Raw genomic sequence first — 12672 nt, 5'->3', positions numbered from 1 at the left:
TGGTCCTCTGATTCTGTGGGTATGTAGAGCTTGGTTTTTCACTGCACAGGGATATTATTAGGAAATAGGGATCAGTAAAAAGGAATCTGAAACCTGATCTAGTGCTGAGGAATGCCTTTTGAATGTGTCATTTGAACCGAGTTATTACTTCTGGGAGGTGTGAATGTCTTTGCTTAAAACCTGAAATGGATCCTGAAAAGAAGTAAAAAAGTTAGGCAAGTCTTCACAGAATTAAGAATAGTTTCAAAGAGATAAATATAAGTTTGAATCTGTGCATCAAGATTTCAAGTAAAACTCATCATGAGTCTGTTGGATATTCCCTGTTTCAGCTTACATTAAGGTCCATTTTCTAGATTTTAAAAACACATAACTTTATGTATATATTTAGATCCTGCACATTTAAATGATCTTTTAAGTTCTTGGACTATGTATATTCCCCCACAAATGGTACTGTAGCTGTTTCTAAAATGTTGAATTGGCAGATTTGGCAGATTGCTTTTATCAAGCATTTCATATGAACTGTGAACAAGAGGATTGTCTACTGATTGGTTATCATGACTTTCAAAGCTAACTGATACATAATCCCTGCTCAGGGAAAATCAGGGGATTTTTATTGCATCTACAAGGAAATTTTAGGGAATATTATAAACTGATTTTAAGGAAGAAAGAGAAGGCTGACAATAAAATGCTTACAAGCTGTGGCTATCTAATATGGAACTGCTGTGAAATTTCTCCTTCAGTAGGTTACTTAAGGGAAAAAAATTATATATTATGAAATGGATACATTTTTAAACATTTATTGGAGACCCTCTCAGCAGGGATCACAATGAAAAAGGGAAACAGTGCTACTTGCTGAGGCTGACAGCTAAGGCACAAGTCCATCAGTCACTCAGTTCCGGTTTAGCATTCTTTTCAACACACATCATTTAGCCTTCATTTTCCAAACAAGCGCTGTCACCTACAATGCACACCCACATAGTTGTTCTCAGGGTGAAGGCTGTCACACAGAGGCAAACAGGGTTCCCATAGAAAACTTCCATCTTTGATAGCAACTCAGAAAGCAAAACCCACTGATTGCAGCTCACATGCTCTATCCCCACAGCTTTTTGGAGGAAAAGTTCATTAGCTGCTTTGCATGCCAAGGGACCAGCTGTCCTTCAGCACATGGAGCTACTCTGATTGACCAGGAGGACAAGTGGGAAATAAGCTCACAGCAGTGCCAGCACGGCATATGGTCATGTACCAGCTGTTTCTGAAATGCTTGCCAAATGGAAATAAGAATGGGGTTGGTTGTTAGGAAAATACAAACCCAACAAAACCCAACAAACAAACAAAAAAGTTCTACTGTTGGGATTCCTGTGATCTGACCACAAAACTAGAACTGTCAATTTGACAGTAACTATGTGAATATTCAGAATAATCTGTCATTGGCCTCCATGCTCTGACTTGCTCCATTAGAACACCAACGTTCTGAGCATCTCTTCCTTCTACAAATCTTCAGAGAAAAAATCTTTAGAAAGGGTGAAATACAGTAAGTGGATTTGTATTGATGATATACATTACTAATCCATCAAGGATATGTGTAGAGGACTGTATAGAGATTGATTTAAATTGGTGCCAATTGTTACTACAGACAGATCCCAGGTGCCTCATTTTTAGTGTATCTTATTCTACCTTGAAAAGGGGAATTCAAACACCGAGCTCCTGAACAACAGCAGATTTGATTGTGATTGGCACGAGTTGTGTTACAGCGGTGGTGAAATGCTTCTGATAAACCCGGGGAATGACTCAGCAGAAAACAGTCAGCAGGATTTTTTCCCAAAGCTTTTCAGTTTCAGCTTTTCATAACAAGAAAATAACTTGAACAGTAATTAAACAGTTCAGAGAACAATTCTGTCCTTTTATATCACAGTTTAAAGCACTACTTTCTCTTTAGATTTCTCCAAAAATGCTCCTGCAAGGTTTCGAGAAAGTAACAGATTAACTGCACGTTCATATGACATCAATTATTGCCTCAACGACATTTAAGAGAATGCTGGTAGTTAATGTAGCTACACAATCTTGCATACTTAACTTTTGGCTAGCCTAAGTCAGATTTATGACTAAATTAGGCGCTAAGGATGTTCAAAATTGGCAAACCCTAGCTAAAACAAAAATAAGAATAATGTTGCTCTGTATCAGGAAATGAGTATACAGGCTGGGAGGCAGTGTTTGCATTCATGCTTGTTATGAGATGTATTTTTTATATACAGACTTAACTTGTTGAAAGGCCTAAATGTGGGACCACATCCGGTACTGTGGGATCATGTTTTCAAAGGTAATCTTGGTTCCAGTGACTGAAGATGTGCACAAAAGAAACTGTGTGAGCCAACATGGATGACATACTGCATTTTGGAACTCTAGGAGCCACAGGTTGAGCAGTGAACAAAAGGAAGAAAACCTTATGATTACACAGAGAGAAGACTTACTTTGACATCTTACATAATATTGACTTTCCTCAGGCCCGTATGTGTTCATGCATTTGAGAAATGTGGGGTGGTAGTGTACACCTGAGAAGAGCGTCATTATTTTCCCAATTAAGAAGCTTAATGAGTACTTTGGTGTGTCTTGCCATATTTTCAGCCTTACAGTCGCCCATTTTCACCCATTTACTATGCTAAAAATGTTGCCCTTTCATTACTCCACGGTTGTGTAAACAGTCGTGATTAAACTGGCATTTAATCAATTGGAACAAAATCCCCGTGGCTCCCGAGGAGCTCACCTACTAAACCCGACTTTCAATGGCAACAATCTTCCAACAGACGACTTCCCTTCCAGACGGGCTTTCATTGCGCAGTAAAATAAACTTTTATTTGCTAACCTTGCTCTCGGAGTCGGTCAGGATTTCAAAAGGACCTCACATGACAAACACCGCTACGCTCCATCATTATCCCCCGCTCCCTCCCTCGCGTTCCTGCGCCGGCGCTGCCGGGGTGTTCCCCGCCGGCGGCACAGCGCTCCGAGGGGCGCGGGTGCTCCGGCCGCGGCTCCCCGCCGCCCGCCCGGTGCCGTCCCAGCGCCTCGCCCGCCGCCTCCCTCCTCCGGCGGCCGGCACGGCGCTGCGCCGGCGGGCGGGAGGCTGTACAACCAGGGCAAAGGACGCTTCCCCTCCTCCCCCCGCCCTTCCTGCGCCGCGGCCCCGACATGAAGGCGGCTGGCCGGCGCCCGGGCGCTAAGGCCGACGGCAGAGATAGGGACAGGGATGGGGAGCCGGGACGAACAGACCGCCCCGGTTCTCCCCGCCTCCCGCCCACCGGTGCGGTGGTCGCCAGCCCTCCGCACCCTCCCGGCGCAGCCCCGCGGCTCTGGGATCAGGGCCGCCCTCTGGGCGGAGGGATACGGGGCGGAGCTGGCGGCACGGTCCGCCGGGGCGCTGAGTCCCGTTGCCGGGTGACGGAGCGGCCGGCCCGGCCCCCTCCCTCCCTCCTTCCCTCCCCGTGGCGCTGGAACCGCCGCCGCCGCCGGTTTACGTAACGCCTCCCGGGGCAGGTCCCGGCTCCGTCCCGCCCGCCTCACTCGGGGACGGCAGCAGCGGGACGGAGTCCGCTGCCTCCTCCGGCTGCCAGAGGCCCCAGGGCCCCGCTCTGCGCCACCACGGCAGGTAAATGCCCGCCGCGGGCCCGGGGAGCAGAGGGAGGGGCAGGGCTGAAGGGAGGGAGGGAGAGCGGCAGCCGCCCTGCCCGTGGAACGGGAGGACGGAGCCGGGAGGCGGCGGCGGGCGCCCTTCCCCTCCCCCGCTTCCTCCCCACCGCTGCGTTGGGACAGGCGGGCTGGAGCCCCGGGAGCGCCGGGCCGGCGGCGCGGGGCCCGGCCGGGAAGGCCCGCGCATCCCTGCCCGCTCCGCTAACAGCCCGGCGAGAGGAGGAGTGGCGGGGCCGGGCCTGGTCCCGCCGGGAGGACGGTTTCCCGGGACGGCGCGTCCCGCTCCTGGGCTGCGCAGGACGGCGGGAGCGAGCCGGGGGGCGCGGGAGGAAGGGGCCGGGGAGGGGGTGACAGGAGCGCCGGGGGCCGGGCGGGGGGCGGCTGCCGGCCGGCGGCGGGCAGGGCTCGGGGGCGGGGCCGGGGGCCCGGCCGGGGTGCCCCGGTCAGAGCGCTGCCCGGGAGGGGCGCCGAGCCCTCCGCGGCTGCCGCCGACTCCCCCTCTTCCATCCCGGCGGGACCTGGCGCCAGGTGAGCGGCTTGTGCCGCGGCCGGGAGGGAGGCGCCAGCCTGCAGCGGGAGCAGCGGCTCGGTGCCCTCGGGCTGGGTCACGCCCGGGAGCAGAGGAGGAGAAGGAGGGAGGGAAAGGCGGCACCCAGCACCCACCCGCCGCGGGTGCCGGCCCCCGCCGGTGTCATCCGGCGCCAGCAGACGGCAAAGCGGAGGATGCGGCGGTTCGGGTCGGGGTAGGGAGATCCTGAGCCGGGCAGCGCCTCGCCTGCCCCGCCTGCCCCCGAGGTTGAGGTGACGGGGTTGCGCCGCTGCCGGGCCCGGCTGGTGCTCATGCCGTGACCTTTCATCCTGCGCGGGCGTTCAGCGCACCGGGGAGGGGGAGCTGGGGACGGGCTGGGGCCGATGGAAACCGCCCCGGCTGAGCCGCGGCGTTACAGCGCTGCCTCGGGGGCCGATCTGGCGGGGCTCGCTCCCCTCTTCTTTTTTTTTTTTTTAATTTTTAAAATTTTTAACAAATATTTTTTCCCCTTGAAGCAGCATTGTCCTTTAGGGCCTATTGAAGGCAAAAGGCGGATAGGAAGGCTAGGGCTGCTGCTGTTTGAGGAGGCGGAGCTGGGCTGATGGGAGACTGACGGGAGCCGCATCCTATGGGCGCTGCGAGCCGGGCGCCGCTGGGGCGGGACCGCCGGCCGCGGCCTCTCGCGGGCGATGGGCGGGGTGGGGGACAAGGTTTGGCGAAGGTTACAGCTGAATGCAGAAGTGACACAAACTGACACTTCGCTCCAGCAAACTCCTTTCCCTCTTCTCTTCGTGTCGTCTCGACTAAAAGTATACACGTATTGAGTCGTGTTATGAAACTTTGAGAAAAACGAAAGTGCGGTGCTTTTTTTCCTGTCTCGTCTTTGTTTTAATTACTCGTTGCAGTACCTGATACTGATCTGAAGGGTAAAAATGTTTGTCCTTCGTTTCAAATAAAACACGTTCCTGTATTCTGTTTTTTTTCTGTGTATAAGTGATTTGGGCAGTAATTTATAAGCTTGAGATCGGAGGCCTCTGTGGTATGTGTAGTTGCTTTTCTTCATTCAAACCCTTTAAAATGTTTATGGTTTCTCTTGTACACCATATATTCCTGGAATGAAGTGGGAATTGCCGATTGACTTTGGTTTCTTAGCTGTCAAAAGTGAACTCATCATGATTCAGTAGATAATTGTGTAAAACAAAGTACTTCACCGCAGTGCTTAAACCCTAGGTATTGCAAACTCCTCACAATCCATGGAAGTCTGTAATTGACATTTTTCTTTATTATTTAAGACAAAAATATGCCTTACAAAAGTAAATGACATGGAACTTGATTGTTACTTGACATGTAACTGTACAGATTTTATTTTGTACTAATCCTCCATCTGCTGTGTCTTGTTAGTATGGATATGCTAAAATGGTAGTGTACAATCATTCTAGTCAGTAAAGCATACCATATAGGTATCAAAATCTTCTCTTTTCATCATTGAGATATAAAAGGGGATGTGACTTGAATAAAATTAGTAGTATGTTATATATTCATGATGTTATTTATTTTCAAATACTTGACAATTATGGGGGAAATCCAGAGACAGGCCATTAAATGCCTCAGCAGCGTATATCCCCACCATGTTCTGCTTGACAGATATTAACACGTGTACAGTGACAGAACTTTATCCATCTGTTTGGAGCACCACTGGGATTAAGACCCTTTGAGGCCACACTTTCTGCAAATTTGGATTAAGTATATGACCCTCCAGCTTTAGTGCTCATGAGCAGTGGAATTGGAAGGAAAATAAAGGTCAGAGAGATCCATATGACCCAAGAAGAAAAAATGGAGGCCCTGAACTTACCTTATTATGCCTGTTTCATGGGCATATTTCAGCTTTCCCCTCTGCTTTTTTTGTTGCTATTTGTGATTCTTCCAAGTAAGAGAAATTCCAGAGGGGTAAAATGATGTCACCAATTTCCTTTGCTCATTTGCTGTGCATTCTAGCAGGAATAGGGTCAGAAGAACTAGATACTGTTCAAAACTTCATTATTTGTTCTTCTTGAGCATCTTGTTTCTAGGCAGATAGGGGGAATGAAGCAGCCAAGAGGTTGCACAGGTGAATTTTCTTGAAGGATTTTACTGGGTTTTAGGCATAGTGTTGTACAGTCAGAATGGACGCTTTATATACTTAGCTGGAGTCCTAGCACAATCATGTCTCAGTTTGCTGCTTCTTTAAGCAATAGCTAATAACTAAAAGTGACAACTTAGTACTATAATAGGATAGGCAACAATGTCTGGTAAAGCAGAATGTGGTGAAGGCAGTAAGACTTAAATTCCTGTAGAGTTAGCAGGAAATATTCCCATTATCTGCATTGCTAGTGGAGCTTGGAATACAAATGATCTTGTAGAAGGTATTTAATATGTTCTGTTTATTGGGATAGTCTGTTTTTAGGATATTCTTCTGTCTCATGGAACAGAGATTGGTATCCTTCATTTTTGCCCAAGAAAAGTGACAGGCTGGTTGGATAATTTGTAAATGGAATTGCAGAAATAAGTTGTGTTGTCCATCCCCATAGTCCTGCCCCAGGAATTTTTTTTCAACTAATGTCAATCACATATTACAAAAGAAAAATGTTCAAATGAGTACTGATGTGCTCAGTGATGTTTCGATACACAGACAAAAGGAAAATTGTCTGATTGGAAGGAAAATTATGTTTTTTTGTTAATTTGGAAATAGTTTATTAGATTTTTCTAATCAGAAGTACTACATAACTGTGGGAATGTCAGAATGTTTTAGTCGAAAAATATCTATATGGGCTAGTTACAATATTTTTACTAAAAAGCATCTTGCTCTACTTTCTTAAAGTTGTTTGGGTACATTTTTAATGGATATTAAGAGATTGAATGAGTATTTTATTGGCCCATAGAGGTGGTTGGGGATGAGGGGAAGGGTTCAGTCTCTTAAACATTCAGTACAAAGATTATTCTTTCACAGACATCTTACTAGCAGCTATTTCTGTAGCTTTATTGGAAGCTACTGAGTATTTAAATTTTTTAATTATCTACTTCCTTTATCATTTCATATGCAGGATGTTTGGATCTACCTGCATAATACTGTACATTGTTTGTTTTGTTTCTGCATCTAAATTCTGTTCATAACTTTGATACCAAAGAGGACATATGGAACCTGTCTTTCCAAGAGACTAATTTCTGAGACAGTAGTGTGGAAATTTAAATAATGAAGTATTTAAATTAATTTTTCACTCTTGTGATATTATATGTAATATTTTAATTCTTTTAGTGTGGAAATATAAATTATGATGTATTTAAATTCATTTTTTTAGTTCTGATATTACATGTAATTTTAGTTATATCCTGTTAAGTCTGTGCTCAGGCTTGCTGTAGTGATTTTAATTTTTAATACAATTTGGGGAATGTTTAAATTTCTGGGTTATGCTGTATCGTGAGGAAGAAATTTCAAATATGCAGTCCATGCTAATGTTACTTGTGGCTGTAACTTTCTAGGCCTTATTCTAGAAAGGATTGCATGTGAAAATTTATACTCTGTGCAAAAAGGTCTGTTAATAAATAAAAATAAGTTGTAACAGGGATGAAATATGAATAATTCTGTGGAGTTTTTACAGCTTTAAAAAATCTTCCTCTAGTTACTATTTGATTTACCAGAAGAATAAGGTCTGCTGGATAGAGTGTTGGGCTAGGATTGAAAAAAGAGACCTACATGAAGTTTTCTATCAGCTGTACCACTGAGTGCTTTCAAGTGAAATTTCATTTTCATGTGCTTGAGTTTAAGGTGCTGTATGGAAAGGAGTAGCTGTTATCCCTTTTGTAGGTTGTTAAATTGTGTGAGTTTGTTTTTTATGGTTTGTTTTTATTTTATATGGTTTGGTTGTAGAAGAATTCTGAAGGCAGACATGGTTGCCTTGCTGATGAGATTTTGCATCTATAGACTGTGGAAGAAAGTACAGAGAGAGAGAGAGAAAGGAATAAGAGACTGTGGGTAGCTGAAGGCCAGAAAACATAAAGCAACCTGACATAAGATGGCACAGCTTCAACATCAGAGCAGCAGAGCGGAGTTGCAAGATCTGTATCCTCTGCAGGGTTATTCCAGGTAGTGTTAGCATAGTCAGGACTTAGATTGAGATAATAATCATCAACAGTAAAATGGGAAAACATGCTAAAACACAGATTGATTCAAGATTTTTTTTTTTAATTTAGCATGTGTCATATGTACTTTTTAAGAAAACAGTGTGTTTTATTAGCCTAAAGGAAAACGTCTGCTTGAAGAATCACTAATGAAGAAATCAGTAATGCATATTGCTGCCACTGGATGAGTAATTAATTCTTACTAGATCCTTGTAACACTGTAATGTGTTATTATGAACTTGAACCAAAATTGAAGACTGGCTGAATGGATGTGCAACTTTAAATATTGTATTGTATTTAGGACACTGGGATGTCCTGAAAGAAATGGAGCCAGCTTCCAGTTATTTGTTGGGTTCATATCTTTACTTTTAAAAGTACTTTTAAAACTTTATTGTTTCATGATATTTGATTCTGCTCTCTGAAGATTTTGAGCTAATTACTGCTACTAATTAGCTAAAGACTACTGTTCAGTAAATTCCTCTTCTGGTTGTTTTCTGGGGTAGAAGTTCAATCCACTGCATTTGACAGTGAAACTGAATTACCTTAGTAATTTTTGTTTTATTGATGTTTTTATAGCAGTTTTGATGGAAGTCATGTTGAATTGTATGAGGTGACACCAAAGTTTTAAAATGCCTCTGTAAGTTCAGATATTATTTAATGATATGTAGATGATTTTTTCACCAGCCTCTTTGAACTGAATATCTTACTGACTTCAGAGAGACCTCAGAGTTCCAGTTTTTAGTAACTTTGTTCTTTAATTGTGAAAGAAATGCCTTGGTTAACAGTACAGTAACTTCCTTTAAGAGAATTAATGCAACGATGACCTGCTGTTTTTGTAAGAGGTTTTCTGGTTGCATTTTAGTATTCAATGACCTATTCAACTGTCATTTGAAGTATCAGCTGTCATTGTTGTATCAAACAACAAATGTATTAAGAACAATATTAAATTTTCCTATTTATTCAGTTATTCATTTTTTTTAATAAATAGTGTTTTTAAACAACATTCTTAATCATAAAAGTGGAGATACAGTAACAAATATCATCACTATTTTAATGGAAAAAGACAGCCTGGCAGCCTTACAACATAAACTGAACAATAAATGCCTATGCAAATTCATGCAAATGCTAAAATAGAAATGATTTCATGTTGACTTGCTGTTCTCTTCAAAATTGCCGAGTATCCTACTTTGGATCTCAATTTCATAAATAGATAGAAGCTAATTTACTAATATTTTGTGATAAAAATCAGAGGTGGTAGAGGGGCAGGGTAAAAGTATTTGAAACTATTTCCTTTGTAGGTCTGCCATATTGTATGTGCTGTAAAGTCAGTATCTTCTCTGCTGGTTAAGTGGTAGAGCTTGCAAATTCAACTTGTCAGAAGTCTTGGTGTTTACTGAGCCTCCTGTGGCTGACACATCCTGTAAGTTCTTATACTCTTACTAATGAAAACATTGTCTGTATATGACTTCCCACTGAATTTATAGAAACTTTTTTTTTATTAAAATAACTGTCGAAAAGGCTATATAATTAGGTGAGGTTATATTTTTTAAACTCTTTATGAGGCTATTTAAAGCTTTTCAGCAAGATAGTAATTAACTCCCTGAGCTGCAGACCAAGTATAGAAAGCATCAATAGCAAGTGTTCAGAAAATACCTTCATACAAATTAAAGAAATTAATAAACTGGAGTAAAATATACAGTGTAGTCTTTAATGAGTTTATATACAGATGGATTATTAACCTTGCAAGTATAAATAGCAGGACAAATATTGTAGCCTTTAAATGAACACTGGTGGTAGTTGGATCTTTGGCATTCATAATTTATACTCCTTTTCCTTGCCCGACTGAAAGATACAGTGTGTGCCTGAGAGTAAATTGTATATAGAACTAAATCTTGTATGGTTGCACTACAAGAGTGGACCTGGATTCCAGTTGATATGAAGAGCACTGAATATTTTATTGGGGTGGTCCCACTGGTGGCCTGGAGGATGATTCCGCCTGGTGACTGCCTGTGCCCTGGGGGTGTCTGCAGCACATGTTGGGGTACATGGGTGAGTGCCTGTGTCTGCTCACAGAGGTGTTCAGAACTGGGGTCATGTCTGTTTTAATGCACACATGTGTAACTTGGTGCACAGGCCTCAACGTATTAGCATCCCACTTGGGAATGGAGTTCAAACACAGGCAAGTACCTGTTGGTAGCAGATAGTTTGAACTGCTTTAAAAGTTAAGTAAATAAAGGACATCAAGAGGGCAGGAAAGATCAAATAGTCAAGAGCATATATCTAATCTTTCCATTACTTGACTGTATCCTGTATTGTGTTTTTAAGTCCTTCATATATTCTAAGTGATACTAAGGCTAGTAAATATAGTGAGATACAAGTAGGAGAAAGCTTACAGAGTTCAATTGCCAAAAATCCTGAAGATAAGTGTCTTGGTGAGCTCAAAATATGTGCATGTGTGATCTGTCCAGTTTTGTTAACTCCATTAATGTTTCCCTAAATCTGAGGAAGTGTTATTGAAGTATGATGGTGGTAATCAATGATGTGTAGTCTGTTGCTTGTGTACATAGTAAAAGGCTTGAGGTGGTTGCAAGTTACAGATGTGCTGTACTTAAATTTATCTGGTGCAATTGCATAATCTGTACTATCAGAGATTGTTTGATTTTGTCAGAAATGCTCTGAGCTCATTCTGTTTATTGAAATGGTATCTATGTGCTGCATAATGACATGCTTGCTTTTGGGTTTTTTAAAATACAACTTTAATATTAAGTTGACCTCCTGAAGCAGCTTCTTGAGTGATGCTGTGAAATAAAAATACTTCCATCTTGAAGATAAAATCTACTTCCCAAATTACCAAGACTCCCACTGAACCATGATCTGCAAAACTTGCCAACTATTAGGCTTATTAATGAATTTTTAAAAATAATATTATATATACTGAAGGACTATTTGATAAGTCTCCACTCTGCAGAGATGATTCTTTACAAGCCTGCTGTACATGAGAACCTTTCCAAAAGAGTATTGTTTATGAAGGCACATTCAAACCTTGCAATTCTTTGAAATGATGAAGTTTTGGGGTGTACACAGTGTCTGCAGATTTTGTTGTTAGGTCATGCTTTTCCCCTTTCTGTCTTGCCTTTTTTTTTTTCTTAGCTTAGAAGTTTTAGTTTTGCGTACATTCTTGTTTTGCAGAAGTGAGGAATACACTGATGACAAGAATTTGGAGTCTTTGATATGCAGCTGACCCCCTAGTGCAAGTGTCTCACCTGCTAATTCTGCTGTCTGTTAACAGCTGTTTCCCATAGCTCGGTTTTTGCTCCCTGACAGGATTGATGTTTTGACATCTTTAAACAAAGTTCCTGTGTGTTAATAATGTGCAGCCCTGTGAGTAGATCAGCTTGTTGCACTCCTCCAGCAACTGTTTTTTTGAATTGTTGTTCTTGTATGATGGTAAACATAACTGTTTTGCAAGAACAGCAATACTGGTTCAGACAAAGACTTTGATAAACCCTGCACTTGTCTGCAACATCATCTCTAAAGGAGCAGTTAGGGACAAAAACAGGACAGGGAGAATGATATCTCTCCTAAATTCTCCCTCAGCCATACACTGTTTTCAGCCTAGGGGATTTCCTGACCCTGATATGGTTTGTCGAGTTGAAAACTCTCAAAGGATCTCTCTTACACAATTTCCATTGAAAGTCTTTTAAGTTTTGGGTGGGTTTTTTATGTTTATTTGTTTGGTTTTGTTTTTTTTTTTGTTTTGTTTTGTTCTTTTTTTTTGAGTCTTTGGAATCTCTTGCAAGAAATTGTACTAGTTGTTGTGAGAAGTTTTGTATGTAGATCTTACTAACTTATTAGTACTTTCCAGTAACAAAAAATAGATATTGAACAGTCAGGAGAGATATGGATTAATAGCTCACAACTCATTGATTTATGCCTGAATAGCATCAGGTGGTTATTGCCCCTCTGCCTCATTTCAAGTTTGCCTATGCTATATTTTATCTTTTGTTGTCCAGTCCAATTTCATAATGGCCTTCTGTATTGTTTCAGTGGCTCTGAAGTCACTATTCCTGATCACTTGCTGTCCTTTGGTAGCTTCTAAACTGTGTCACTCATCTCATTTTCCAGGTAATACAGGTCCCAGAGCAGAATTGTTCAGAACTGTGCTTGTGACTTCCCCTTGTGTCATCTTGATTATATTTGTTCTTTTTTCTTTGCTAACCTAGAGTAACTAGGGCTTACATGGTAGCTCTTGATTCCTTTGAGTAATTCCATTAAGCTTTTATACAGGATTAGCAACTTCAAATTTT

At 42.5% G+C, this 12672-nt stretch overlaps 1 protein-coding gene across 2 annotated transcripts in view; it reads left to right on the top strand.

The window, feature by feature from the left end:
* The first annotated feature begins 3514 nt into the window (after nt 1–3514).
* Nucleotides 3515–12672, top strand: part of KIAA0232 (KIAA0232 ortholog) — a 61238-nt gene continuing 52080 nt past the window's right edge. For both annotated transcript variants that reach the window (XM_021550725.2, XM_021550724.3), the window contains exon 1: nt 3515–3640. The gene's annotated coding sequence lies outside the window, so the exon portion shown is untranslated. The remainder of the gene's footprint in view (nt 3641–12672) is intronic.

Source organism: Lonchura striata, chromosome 4, assembly GCF_046129695.1.
Source record: "Lonchura striata isolate bLonStr1 chromosome 4, bLonStr1.mat, whole genome shotgun sequence".
Lineage (NCBI taxonomy): Eukaryota > Metazoa > Chordata > Aves > Passeriformes > Estrildidae > Lonchura > Lonchura striata.
Note: the sequence above shows the minus strand (reverse complement) of the source record. Positions and strands in the feature narration are given on the sequence as shown.